Source organism: Jaculus jaculus, chromosome 9 (assembly GCF_020740685.1).
Source record: "Jaculus jaculus isolate mJacJac1 chromosome 9, mJacJac1.mat.Y.cur, whole genome shotgun sequence".
Classification (NCBI taxonomy): domain Eukaryota; kingdom Metazoa; phylum Chordata; class Mammalia; order Rodentia; family Dipodidae; genus Jaculus; species Jaculus jaculus.
This window is the reverse complement of record NC_059110.1, coordinates 41,400,693-41,412,833: the sequence shown is the minus strand read 5'-3', so window position 1 is coordinate 41,412,833 and position 12,141 is coordinate 41,400,693. Positions and strand designations below refer to the sequence as shown.

Here is a 12,141-nt window from a genome sequence, read left to right as displayed (position 1 = left end):
AAGAATAAGGAAAAAGCAGAGAGGAGGGAGAGAGGTATGTGCCATGGAGTTATATCCATGTGTTAATAATAATGCATCATGATGCCACAGTACTTTTATGTATGGTAGCAGTTGCGTGCATGACAACTAGCTATAGGCTTGATTTTCTCTCTCTTCTGTTCTTGCCTACCGGCTTTCCTCACTAGCCCTCTCTCCTTCTGTTGTGCAGTTCCTCTGAAAGACATGGAGAGATGTTTCTACTAATGCTATTGCTTTGTAACTACTGTCAGAGACGTTTCTAAAATAATGCATCCTTTCTTCATGTTCCACATTGGAAGAAATTTAAAAGTTCTTCACAAATTGTATATTTCAATTTTGTTTCCAGTTTCAGTCAGTAGTGTTTGGTTCATACTTGCCTTTATAACTCTAGTTTTATGATGGTAAGGCAGCCCAGCATTCTTCTTTTACCAAATTAGAGGGTCAGACAGAGTTTGCAGACTAGTAGGTTTTGCTTTTGGAAGGAAGAAGAGTTCTCCCATTGATCGTACCCTCAAGGGTACTGTCTTTGTTATCAGCATTGAATTCATTGCACATGCATGGTACTAATGAGCAGTATTTTCTGAAAGTTACTTTCCTTGACTGCCTGCTGTCAAAGAATGAGGCTGGAGTTAGCTAGCAGATGCACTCTGTTACTTGTGACTGGGAATGATTTCCTCTTAAATAAGACTGCCAGAACACAGTAATTGGCTATGCTTTATTTTTTGTGATGATTTTTTTCATGATTGTGTTCAGCTTTCGTTTTACTTGACCCTTCTCACTGTATGGTGCTAATCAAATGGTGTGGTGGCACTCAAGAGACTGAGGTAGTCAAGGGAAGTCAAGACCAGCCTGAGCTTCATAGCAAGACATTGTCTTAAAGAATAAACAACCAAATGCACACATACAATAAAAAAGTTATAATACGGGGCTGGAGAGATGGCTTAGCGGTTAAGTGCTTGCCTGTGAAGCCTAAGGACCCCGGTTCGAGGCTCGGTTCCCCAGGTCCCACGTTAGCCAGATGCACAAGGGGCGTACGCGTCTGGAGTTCGTTTGCAGAGGCTGGAAGCCCTGGCGCGCCCATTCTCTCTCTCTCCCTCTATCTGTATTTCTCTCTGTGTCTGTTGCTCTCAAATAAATTAAAAAAAAAAGTTATAATAGAACATCACTTTATCTGCATTGTAGTTTGACTTGTTTCTCAGCTCCAGCTATGGGTTCCATTCCACTGAGGAGATCAGTTAGTCAAATGGAGAGCAGGTGGTTTCTCACCATGGCTGTGTGCCACTATTGCACTTGTGTGAGGGTCACATCAGGTTGTCTGCTGCTAAGTACTTTAGACCACACATTTCGTAGAGAGATATTGGTCATTTTCCCCCAGTTGCTCATGTAGCATCTTCCAGCATTAGACGTGCTGTCTGGGAACTGTCTCTAGAAGCTGGTTTATTTTAACTGTAATACAGTATTGTTTTAAAAATCATAGAGTTGGACTTCCGGTTAAGATGGTGGCATAGGTACCACGCCAAAGCAGCCTAGGGAGGAAAAAAGACCAAGAAAACTCAGCAAAATATACACTTTTACTAAAAAGTGAGGTGTATAAGAAATTGAAGTGGCAGTGGAGAAGTAGAAGAGATCCAGAGCATCCAGAGCCTGCACAGGCCAGCAAAAGCAGCTCCATCAGCACGGCCAACCGCAGCGGCGGCAGCGCACCAGAAAGCCGCCAGGCTTGGCTTCAGCCACAGGAAAAGCCAGGTGCGGGAGCTTCCCCTCACACTGGCGCTCTCCGCAACTCAGGAAACGTTAAGGGAGAGCGGCAGTGAGCAACGGAGGAGCAGACCGCGGGTGGAAGAACACATGGAGCAGCGAGAGACCCAGAGCAGCTGCGGCTCCCTCCCCTCCCCCACTGCCTGAACCCATCTCCTGCGAACAGAGCAGCGGCCCCGGGACCTGGCCACGCCAACTTGAGCCGACAGCAGGACGCAAGCAGAAGCAGAGTTCGTCAGCAACATCAGTGGCTCCGGCACTGGTAACAGCGGCCGCAGCAGTAGCAGCTCCAGTTGCAGCAGCAGCAGCAGACCCAACAGCAGCAGACCCAGGAGCGGCAACAGCAGCAGACCCAGGAGCGGCAGCAGCGGCAGGCCCAGCAGCAGCAGCTTCTGTGGGAGCAGCGGCAGTGGACACAGCAGCAGCAGCTTCAGCAGCAGTGGTGGCTCCAGCAGTGGTAGCTACAGCAGCAGCAGAGGCAGCAGCAGCGGTGGGTCCAGCAGCAGCAGCAGCAGCAGCTTCAGCAGCAGCGGCTACAGACCCAGCAGCAGCAGCTTGAGCAGCAGTTCCAGCAGCAGGGGTGCTGATCTGCAGGGCCACACTTGCCAGGCTCAGTTTGCCCCGCTAGAAAAGCCAGTGCCCAGCTCCAGAAATCAGAACAGCAGCCCGATGACCCAGGCAGCAACTTGACTGAGACCAAAATCATCCAAGGTAACTGGGATTGCACCAAGGAAGGGTCTCACTTGGTCACAAGCTGACTTGGCTCCCTCAACAGACCAGAAATCTTAACCTCTTTGTTGATAGAGGATCTGGTCGTTATAATAACTACTCTTGCATACATTCTTGGGGCTGTTTTTGATTGCATGTGTACAGTGTTTAGTTAAACCTTAGAATCTACCTGTACTTTATTCCACTCAGCCTGCTTAAATACTCCTATAGCAGGGAAACTCAACCCCGAAGAACCTCTTTGTAGATACTCTGAGAGTCTTAAGAGCTACATCTAACACCTAAAGATCCTACCCTGAAAATATATTACATCAAATCAATTGATACAGCTAAGAATACCCAGCTAGCTAGAAAATCCAAGCATTAACTTAATCCAAGATGCAAAAATATATACATTATAACACAAGAAACACTAAAAAGCAAGACGATATAAATCCACCTAAAAGTATTAATGCATCAGAAATGTCCTCCAGTGAGAACGAGTTAGAGGAAATGCCTGAGAAAGAGTTCAAAAGAATGATTGTAAATATGTTCAAAGAAGTCAAAGAACAAATCAAAAGAAACAAAGAAGAGATCAAAGAGGAAATCAAAGGAATCAAAGAAGATGCAGGACACCAATTTAATGAAATAAAGAAGGCAATACAAGACATAAATAAGGATATAGAAATAATAAAGAAAAACCAGTCAGAATTACTAGCAATGAAGAACACAGTTAATGAAATAAAAAACTCTAGAAAATCTCACCAGTAGGATGGATGAGGGAGAGGACAGAATATCTAAGCTAGAAGACCAGGTGGCAGATCTAATACAGTCCAACATAGAGAAAGACAAACTTATAGAAAAGTATGAGTGGGAATTTGGAGAGATGGTTACCAATCAATAATCACAAATAAATATGAGATACCAGCATGGATGTGACATTTTAATGTATTTCATCATTTCTGCAAATGTTCTTCCTTTATCTACTTAGTGTCTAAATAGAAAGTGTCTTTGTCTTATACTCAGAGTGAATGTGGACACAACTCCAGAGGCATGCTCACCTGGACAGCCCCAGGTAGTGCCCTTCATTCTGAATTCTCTGGAATGGGGAAAAATGGCTGACCCTAACTTAAGCAGTTGAGCCTGGAATGCAGTGAAAAGTTTTCTCTATCATCATGAAAATGTCTCTGTAGAATAGGTAGAAGAGACTTTGGGAACTAGTGACAGCCATCACTAACAATACTGCGTCATACTGCTTCCCGTTCTCTGCTGGGAAATCATGATTTAGCTCATAGGATCCTTGGAAAAATTCTACAGGGTACTTAAAGATGAGAAAGCTGAGGAGCAAAGGGAAAAATCAAATAATTGATGTAAGATCAAGCTTCAATATTTCATATTGTGACTAAGTTATTTGGTACAGCTTTCAATCAAACATTATGTCTGTCAGTCCAGTTCAGGAAGTAGGATATGAGTCTGTCTCTATGCTAATTGCATCTAACGGGGCACAAGAGGATCAGCCTTGAGCAATAAATTAATCTGTAACCAATTGTGGTCAGAAGCTATTCTGCAACAAACACCAGAGCCAAACTTTCCATTACCAAAGAATTCTTTCTTCCAGTGGCTTATTCATGTCCTTTGGGTACAGTTTCCTGACGATCCCATTTTATAATAAAGGGAAATTAGTTTTTAAATTGAAAATGAATGCCATGTCATGTCAAGGCCATCTGTACACTTTATTGTAATAGTGTTGGCTTCTTGAAAGACCACATTGATCCTGTTCCTGGTATTCAGTCTGTAGGCCACCTGTGCACAGACAAAAATGGTCCTATGGCTGTGTGAATATTCTAGCCATGTATATGAATATACTACTTTATACTGTCTTTTATCCTTCCATGCAACATTGAGGCTGCAGCATGTAGGTATTTAACATCTAGAGCATATAGACTTCCCCCTAACACTCTGGCAACTTCTTGGCACTTATCTAGTTTTTATTAGGTCATGTAAGATTGTTGACATTGCAGAGAAGAAAATAAGAGACACATTAACTGTACGGACTGAAATAATATCTTTACCAAGCAGTAAACCTCGCCTGTATTAGTTTATAACCCTATGCATTGGTTATATTTCTCTTTTCAGTAAACAAACACATGACAAGAAGTGACTTAAGGAAGGAAGAGTTAATTCTGGCTTAAAGTTTGAGGAAATACGTTCCATTATGGTGGGGAATGTACAGTGGTAGGAGCGTAAGGTAGTGGGGTCCCATGTAGTCTGTAGTCAGGAGGTAGAGCAGACAGGAAGTGAGGCTTGACCCAGTGGCCCACTTTTTCCAGGAAGTAGTCACCCCCTTAGAGTTTCATGACCTTTTCAAATAACACCACCAACTGGAGTCTTAAGTGTTCAAATGTAAGAGTCTGTGGGATACATTTCACTTTTAAAGCTATAATAAGTCTCTAATATCAGTGTTGATTTTAAAATAGTCATATATTAATTGGATGTCTTTTAAAAAACTTGTGCTTTAAAGTCAACAATTTTACAAGTTTTTCTATGAAAATAATCAGAATACATATATAAATACATTAGAATAATCAGAATAGGATGTTTACCACTATATTATATACTAGAAAAATAAAACATGGAAAATGGTCTAAATGTTGACTAGTAGAGATTGGTTAAATAGAGGTTGGGAAACTCATATTCAGGCATTTAAAGTGTAGAAAAAAGGGTGGTTGTGATATAATCAAAATGCCATTATGATAGCATATGTTGTTATTCATACTTTACTTAATTATATAGCTATGGTTTATAATTAAATAGTAATAAATATGGATAGAGGAATTATAACTTAGATAATACTATCATACAGTTTTATTTTTTATGTTTTCTAGATTTATATATACTTCAAAAAAAGTATAAAAAGCAACATAACTCCCTCCAAACTCAAGAATTTCACTTCTGGAAATACTTGTTCACACTCACATATATATTCATAGCTATATTATTATTATTATTTTGGTTTTTTGAGGTAGGGTCTTGCTCTAGCCCAGGCTGACCTGGAATTCACTATGTAGTCTCAGAGTAGCCTTGAACTTGGTGATCTTCCTACCTGTGTCTCCCAAGTGCTGGGATTAAAGGCATGAGCCACCATGTCTGGCCATATAGCTATATTTTTTTTACATAACATTTGGAAACAACCTCAAAGTCTACCAATAAGAGAATGGAATAACAAAATATAGTATAATTTAGGAATAATGTAGCATTTAGACTGAAAAAATATTTGTCTACCCATGTAAGTAGCACTAGTCGATGGCGCCTTGCAGCCCCTCGGCAGCAGGGTGTGGGCGCTGAGCTGACCACTGCCACTGGGTTTGACTTGCTTGATTCTAGCCCAAGTTGCAGGCTTGTTTGTTCTTCGGATCAGACATGACCAGATGTTGACCTCATGAGCATGTCAACCTCTCCAGCCACCATGCTTCTCCAGAGGCTGCGGGACTCTCCTGGGGCAGCACTGCTGTCCAGCTCTTCATTTAACCATAGTGGCATGTGGCCTGCTGGCCCCTCTGGCCCGTCATTGGCTTCTGCACACATACTTCTATCTGCGCAATTGGCATCTGAACCAAATGAGTCAAGAATTCCTTCAGCAAAGCCTGAAGGAAGGGAAGCTGCCCTCCACTACTTTGAGGAGCATTCCTCTGCCAATGGCTCCATGCCCATTGTCTGGCAGGCCATGCCCTACTGCAAGTGGTGTCCCAGTTCCACTGGCTTCTTCAGCAGTGTTGTCCCTAATGTGAGGGACACCAACTCTTCCTTTGCGATGTGGAACGACATGTGAGCCATATTAATGCCAAGCTGCTCTCCAAGTCAATCAACCACTACAAGGGCACTGAGGATGATTACAGGGATGACCCTTTGACCAACTTGTTTGAGAAAGACAAAAAGGACTATGTCTATTGTCTGGAGTCATCACAGCAGAGCCAGACTACGTACATGACACCATTCCAGAAGAGCAGATCTTCCCAGTGATGGAACATCTGAGGAAGAAGAAGCGAGCCACACCTCCAAGATGCTGTGTATTTTAAGCCCTACCATCCTGAGAAGCTGGGCATGTTTCTGGGGCCTTTGCTAACCTGGATTTACATTAGGTGTTCCAGCTGCCCAGGCTTTAGCTGGCTTGGTATGCTCTTCTCTCTGTACAGCATGGGGCTGGTGGAACTGGTGGGCGGGCACTATTTCCTGGAACTGAGGCACCTGAGTCCTCCCTTGTACAGTGTGGTTCCTGCCTTTCAGTGTTGCACCTCAGCAGTGCTATTCCTGGCCTTTGCAGTCCCTTGGACCCCCACCTACCTGCCCAAAGTGTACTGCCACAAAGGCTTTGGCAAGAACATAGCACTGTATTCACTGTTGAGATCCAATGGAGAGTGGACCTATGTGGTGGAGCCCAACCTTCTCCAGCCTCTGGCACAACTTCCATCCCTGTCTGCTCTAGGGTGCCAAGAAATGCCTTTCTGAAGTTGGCCTCTCCCTGGAAATTCATATTCAAGCTCTCTGTATAGACTTGGTGGCTTGCTTGATGTTGCTATAAAGGCACTGGGTCAGCTGAGGAGTGTAGATACATCAAGAGCCTTGACTGGTCATTCCCCAACAGAAACAGCAGTTTGTCACAGATTCAGACCTCGCCCTCCACACAGCCACACTACCTTATGCAGTCTGTCCTACAAAGAGAGGGTACATGTAATGCCAGTTATATTCTCCAATTGTTTTTAAACTCTGCCTGCTGTTAGAGCTGGTAACTGCCAAAAGGCTCATGTACAGTGAGTGGTACATAAATTGTTTTAGAATCTTAAGGGCAGTATTTGGTGAAAGGTGAGATCCATTTGAGTGGATTTCTTTCTCATGGGGTATGAGAATGGTTTGTGTGTTTAGAATCTATGCTCAAAGAGGCAGGACCATGTTGATATATTCTGTTTGTTTCCTTGACCTGGTATAATAAAAAGTGATTGAAGCTGAAAAAAAAAGGTTGAGTCTAAAAGCAAATTACAAAACAGTGTATGTCAACATATCTGAAAGTATAGACTTACAAATGAAATACAAGGCTTACTAGGTTAGCCGTGATTGATGTCACTGAAAGAGAAATAAGAAAATGGGGAGATGTAGTACCTCCATAGGTAGAAAAATAGGTAGGTAGGTGTATAGAAAGAAGATAGAAGTCTGTAAGCAAATAAAACAGTAGTAGGTGGAAAATATATTTATTTCATTATTCTTATGCTGTTCTAGATTTTAAAACATTTTATTGAATATTTTAATACATGAATATACATGAATATTTAATTGTATTCCTGTTCTATTCCCATTTTTTGCCTCCTCTCTTCTATCACACTGAGCACCCTTTTCTTTCCAAGTAGTCCTTTTTCTGCTTTGATATCTCATCTTGTTTTCCTCCATCCTCTATGTCAGAATGCTGATGCACTAAGAATTACTGTGAGGGAGTAACCAGAGCCACTCTGAAGTCATGAATGCTCCAGTCATTTCATATCCCAAGCAGTGCTCCAAAGTACTACTTCCCACCCTGTGGCTATTATGTTCTGTCTTCACCTTCTTCCACAATGTCCGCTAAGCCTTGAAGGGGATGATAGAGATGTCTAAGTTTGTGCTGAGCTTTCAACTTTTCTAGACCTTAAGATTTTTTTTTCCTAAAAATCCAAATACAGAATTGCAGTTGAGAAAATAAGGACCAAATGTTGAGCACTGAAAATTCTTCAGTGAAGAGCAGAGGGAAGATCAGATGCTGGAGAAGATAGTGTCAATATAAGAGTTTCTGCAGTTGTTTCTAACATAGCTATACATACCTGTATACACATACAGATATACATATACATGTTTGTGTCTATATATATACACACACATACATATACATACATACACTCACATGTGACTATAGCTGTGTTTTCAAATTGGGTTATGGCAAAACAAGTTTTGTGGGTCAGTACCACCTTTGGTGGTAGCATAGCATCATGCTGTGTAGTCCAGGCTAGGCTCAAACTCATATCTACCTGCTTTAACCTCCCAAGTATCAACAGAACAAAACATTTTTTTAGCTTTTTATTTATAGCTTCCATAATTATAGACAATAAACCATGATAATACCTGCTCCTTCCTCACTTCCCCCTCCACCATGTACCCTCTGCCCTTAATTAGTCTCTATTTAATAATGTTCTCAACAGATCCTCCTATTATGAGAGTCTCGTGTAGGTAGTACCAGGCATGGTGAGGTCATGGATATCCAGGCCATTTTGTGTCTGGAAGATTGCACTGTAAGCAATCCTACCCTTCCTTTTGCTCTTAAATTCTTTTCACCACCTCTTCTGCAATGGACTCTGAGCCTTGGAATATGTGATAGAGATGTCTTAGTGCTGAACATTCCACTGTCATTTCTTTTCAGCACTGTGGTGCCTTTTGAGTCTTCCAATGGTCACTGCCATTTGAAAAGCGAAGTTTCTGTAACCAAAACTGAGAGTAGCGTAACATATGGGTATGAACATTAAGACAAGTGCTTAAAGGACAGTTTGGTGAGCTTGTTATATGCATTTAGCCAGACAATAGCAGGTATTACTCCCCTAGGTCTCATGACTTCCCCCTCCATAGACTTTTGACTAACTTTTCAGTAGGAGGCATGTATTCCCTCCCATGGAGCAGGCCTCCACTTAGCAAAGGGCTGGTTCATTTAGCCTGGCTGACCAATCTTAAGGCTTGCAGCATCCACTGCTGTTTTTTACCATCGATGACTTCTCTCTCCTATAGAGTTACATGCAGCATAGCAAAGCATTATTTTTAATGGAATATGTTCAGAGTTGATAGGCTTCAGAATGCTGTCCTTGGAAAGTTAAGCTTATAAGTTAGGCTCTTGGTTGTCATGCAGGAACATTCCTGGTCAGTACTGTCCACACTGGTGGAAAACGTTCCCAAACAATGAGTGACACAAGATTTGTAACATGCACACAGAGTAGCTTTGCTGAAAATCTGCCTTTTTTCTTTGAGTGTTGGATATTGGTGTCTGCTGGGCAGAGAAGACCTATGTCAGTGGTCCCCCATTCAAACCTTGACCTCCTGTTTGCTGCTGAGCTTCCCTGGTGGGCAGCAGTTCACTGTTTCCATTGCTGCAGGAATTTTGTACATTCTGTGTACAAAATTGGCAGAGGACTTCTGGAAACTGGACTTTGCTCCTAACACCTTCTCCATTTTTGTTGGGATAAATGCTACCTTTGGGTAGGACTGCAGTGGAAAAACTTGGCATGAATGTATGAAAATATGTTCTGTCAGCTACCTGCCTTTCACACACACAGGGTATTTTATGTGACAAAATCATACCATTTTCTTAGGCTTCCATATAGGAAAAAATGTTTTTCTTTCCCACTGATTTCATATATTACTCTCCATGCCACAAAATAGCTCTATACCACACTTTATTTTCTATTTGTGTGCATAATGAGAGAGTTAAACTCAACTGGAGATTGATTGGAGGAGTGTTGCTGACCAAGGTCCTTTAATCAGCAATGTGAGCCTACAGGTGTTTATATTCCTCTACTTTATAGCTCTATTTTATTTGATTTCTTTAAAGCTGTTTTAAGGTTCTGTGGTGTCACAAATGAGGTATAGAAAACATAAGTGCTGCATGAAGGTACAAACAAAATAAGAAGAATAACCTATATTGGGAAAAATACTTCTTTATAAGTAATGTTACACACATTTCTTCTCCTCACTTGGTACTAGGATCATATCTTATATAGGCATTTAAGCTCAGTTGTATGTAACCCTATAATTAAAATACATTGGATCCACTCCTCAATTGTGTACATCCAAATGTCACTGACTTTTAAATGGGAAGTAACTCTTGAGTGTATTTTTATACTGTAGGTAGAAATCACTTTAGTCCTTGTATTCAAACTATATTCAGTGGTTATTTTGGCACAAGCATAGTATTATAATGAATTGGCCCATTCAATGGTGAAAAGTTGTAATTAAACAGATAGTTACTAACCCAGTAATGTAGAAAAACATTTAATTGTGATATAAAAGAGGCGATCATTTATCTTACTTAGTTTACAAAAGCTGTTACTATATATTTCCATTGGATAGGTTTTTCTAAAACGTTTAAAGTTTGTCGGGGTACCCCCAGGTAATAGAATGAGAGTGTTCTAAGTATGACCACAAACACTGCAGTGTGTGAGCTCATAAGGCTCGAGGAACTAAGCTGCACTGTGTTCTTTGTGGAGTACAGACCCATGCAGTGCCACTGCTTTATGGTTTTGTATGTCATGCAGGATTTTACATAATTTCTTGCCAAGCTTCATCCTTTCATTTAAGGAAAATTACAGTTATCTTTACTTTTGTCAAATCAAGTGACTTGATACAAATCCAGGGACAGTGGTTTTAAGGAAAATGAGAAATATTTACAATATCTTCTTTTCAAACTTTGGCTTAATTCATACCTAATTTTGATACAACAGAATGAACATGTTGTATCATTTCAGGGACAAATCTTCTTGAGTGAAAGAAGATTCATTAAAACATAACATCTTGTTTGCTTTTGTTGAAGATCTTAGGCACGTTAGTATTCACAGAACTTGAGCTGTAATTCACAAGGACAGTAAGAACAAGACAACAGTGAACCAGAAATCCAGGCTCATTTTTAGATATTGGTGGAGAGATAACTGACTTAACAAGGCTATTTGCAACTTGATGATTATAAGATGAAAACCAAGAAGAAAGATGGTTGTATGCTGTGGATCTCAGAAAGTTCTTTCTTGGGCTGGAGGGATGGCTTAGCAGTTAAGACATTTGCCTGCAAAGCCAAAGACCATGTTTGATTCCCCAGGACCCATGTTAGGCAGATGCACAAGGGGGCACACACGTCTGGAGTTTGTTTGCAGTGGCTAGAGGCCCTAGCACACCTATTCTCTCACTCTCCCTCTTTCTCTGTCAAATAAATAAATAATGTTTTAAAAAATAAAAAAGAAAGTTCTTTCTTGATTTAGATGGGATGTGAATATTCAGAAGATGGTCATGAATTAGATAAGAAGTGGGATTAACAGGAAATCTAATAAGGAAGAAGAATGCCACCTTCCTGCCATACCCCCACATTTCTCCCAGAAGGCAGTTACTTGTCTCCTTAAGGGACGAAGATGGGAGGTTTAACAGGAAGGCTGCCTGTTGTGGTATGAGCTAGAGATCGATGAGGCATGCACACGAACACGTTCACTCTCCCCAGTCTCCTTCAGGCCAGCTCCAGGCATCAAGTTGGAAGTTTCTTCCTAAAGAAAGTAATTCAGAACCATGGCAGTGAACCAAGATTACCAACAGCTTAGAAAGGCTCACAGATCTCCAAGTTAGCTTCTTACTACCTCACTGTTAACTGTGGCTTTCATGGCTCCTCTGTGAGGATCTTTAAAAAGCAGAAATGAAACAAGAGAGCTGGCAGCCTGCAGGTCAGGAAGTAGGAAGAAAGCAGCAGGTCTAGCACCCGTAGAGCAGATCCAGCACAAGGGCTGAGAGTGCTACACCCATGTAGTGTTCTCACGCATGTGATCCCCGCACACAGGAGGCAAAGGCACGATCATTTTTCTGAGTTCAAGGCCAGGGCTACAAACTGAGACCTGATCTGAAAAA

The 12,141-nt window shown here is 41.5% G+C and overlaps 1 protein-coding gene and 1 pseudogene across 1 annotated transcript in view; both read left to right on the top strand.

The window, feature by feature from the left end:
* The window catches only part of Rnf217 (ring finger protein 217), a 121,693-nt gene that overhangs the window by 48,121 nt on the left and 61,431 nt on the right, over window positions 1–12,141 (top strand). The window lies entirely within an intron of this gene.
* Window positions 5,921–6,964, top strand: LOC123463402 (annotated as a pseudogene).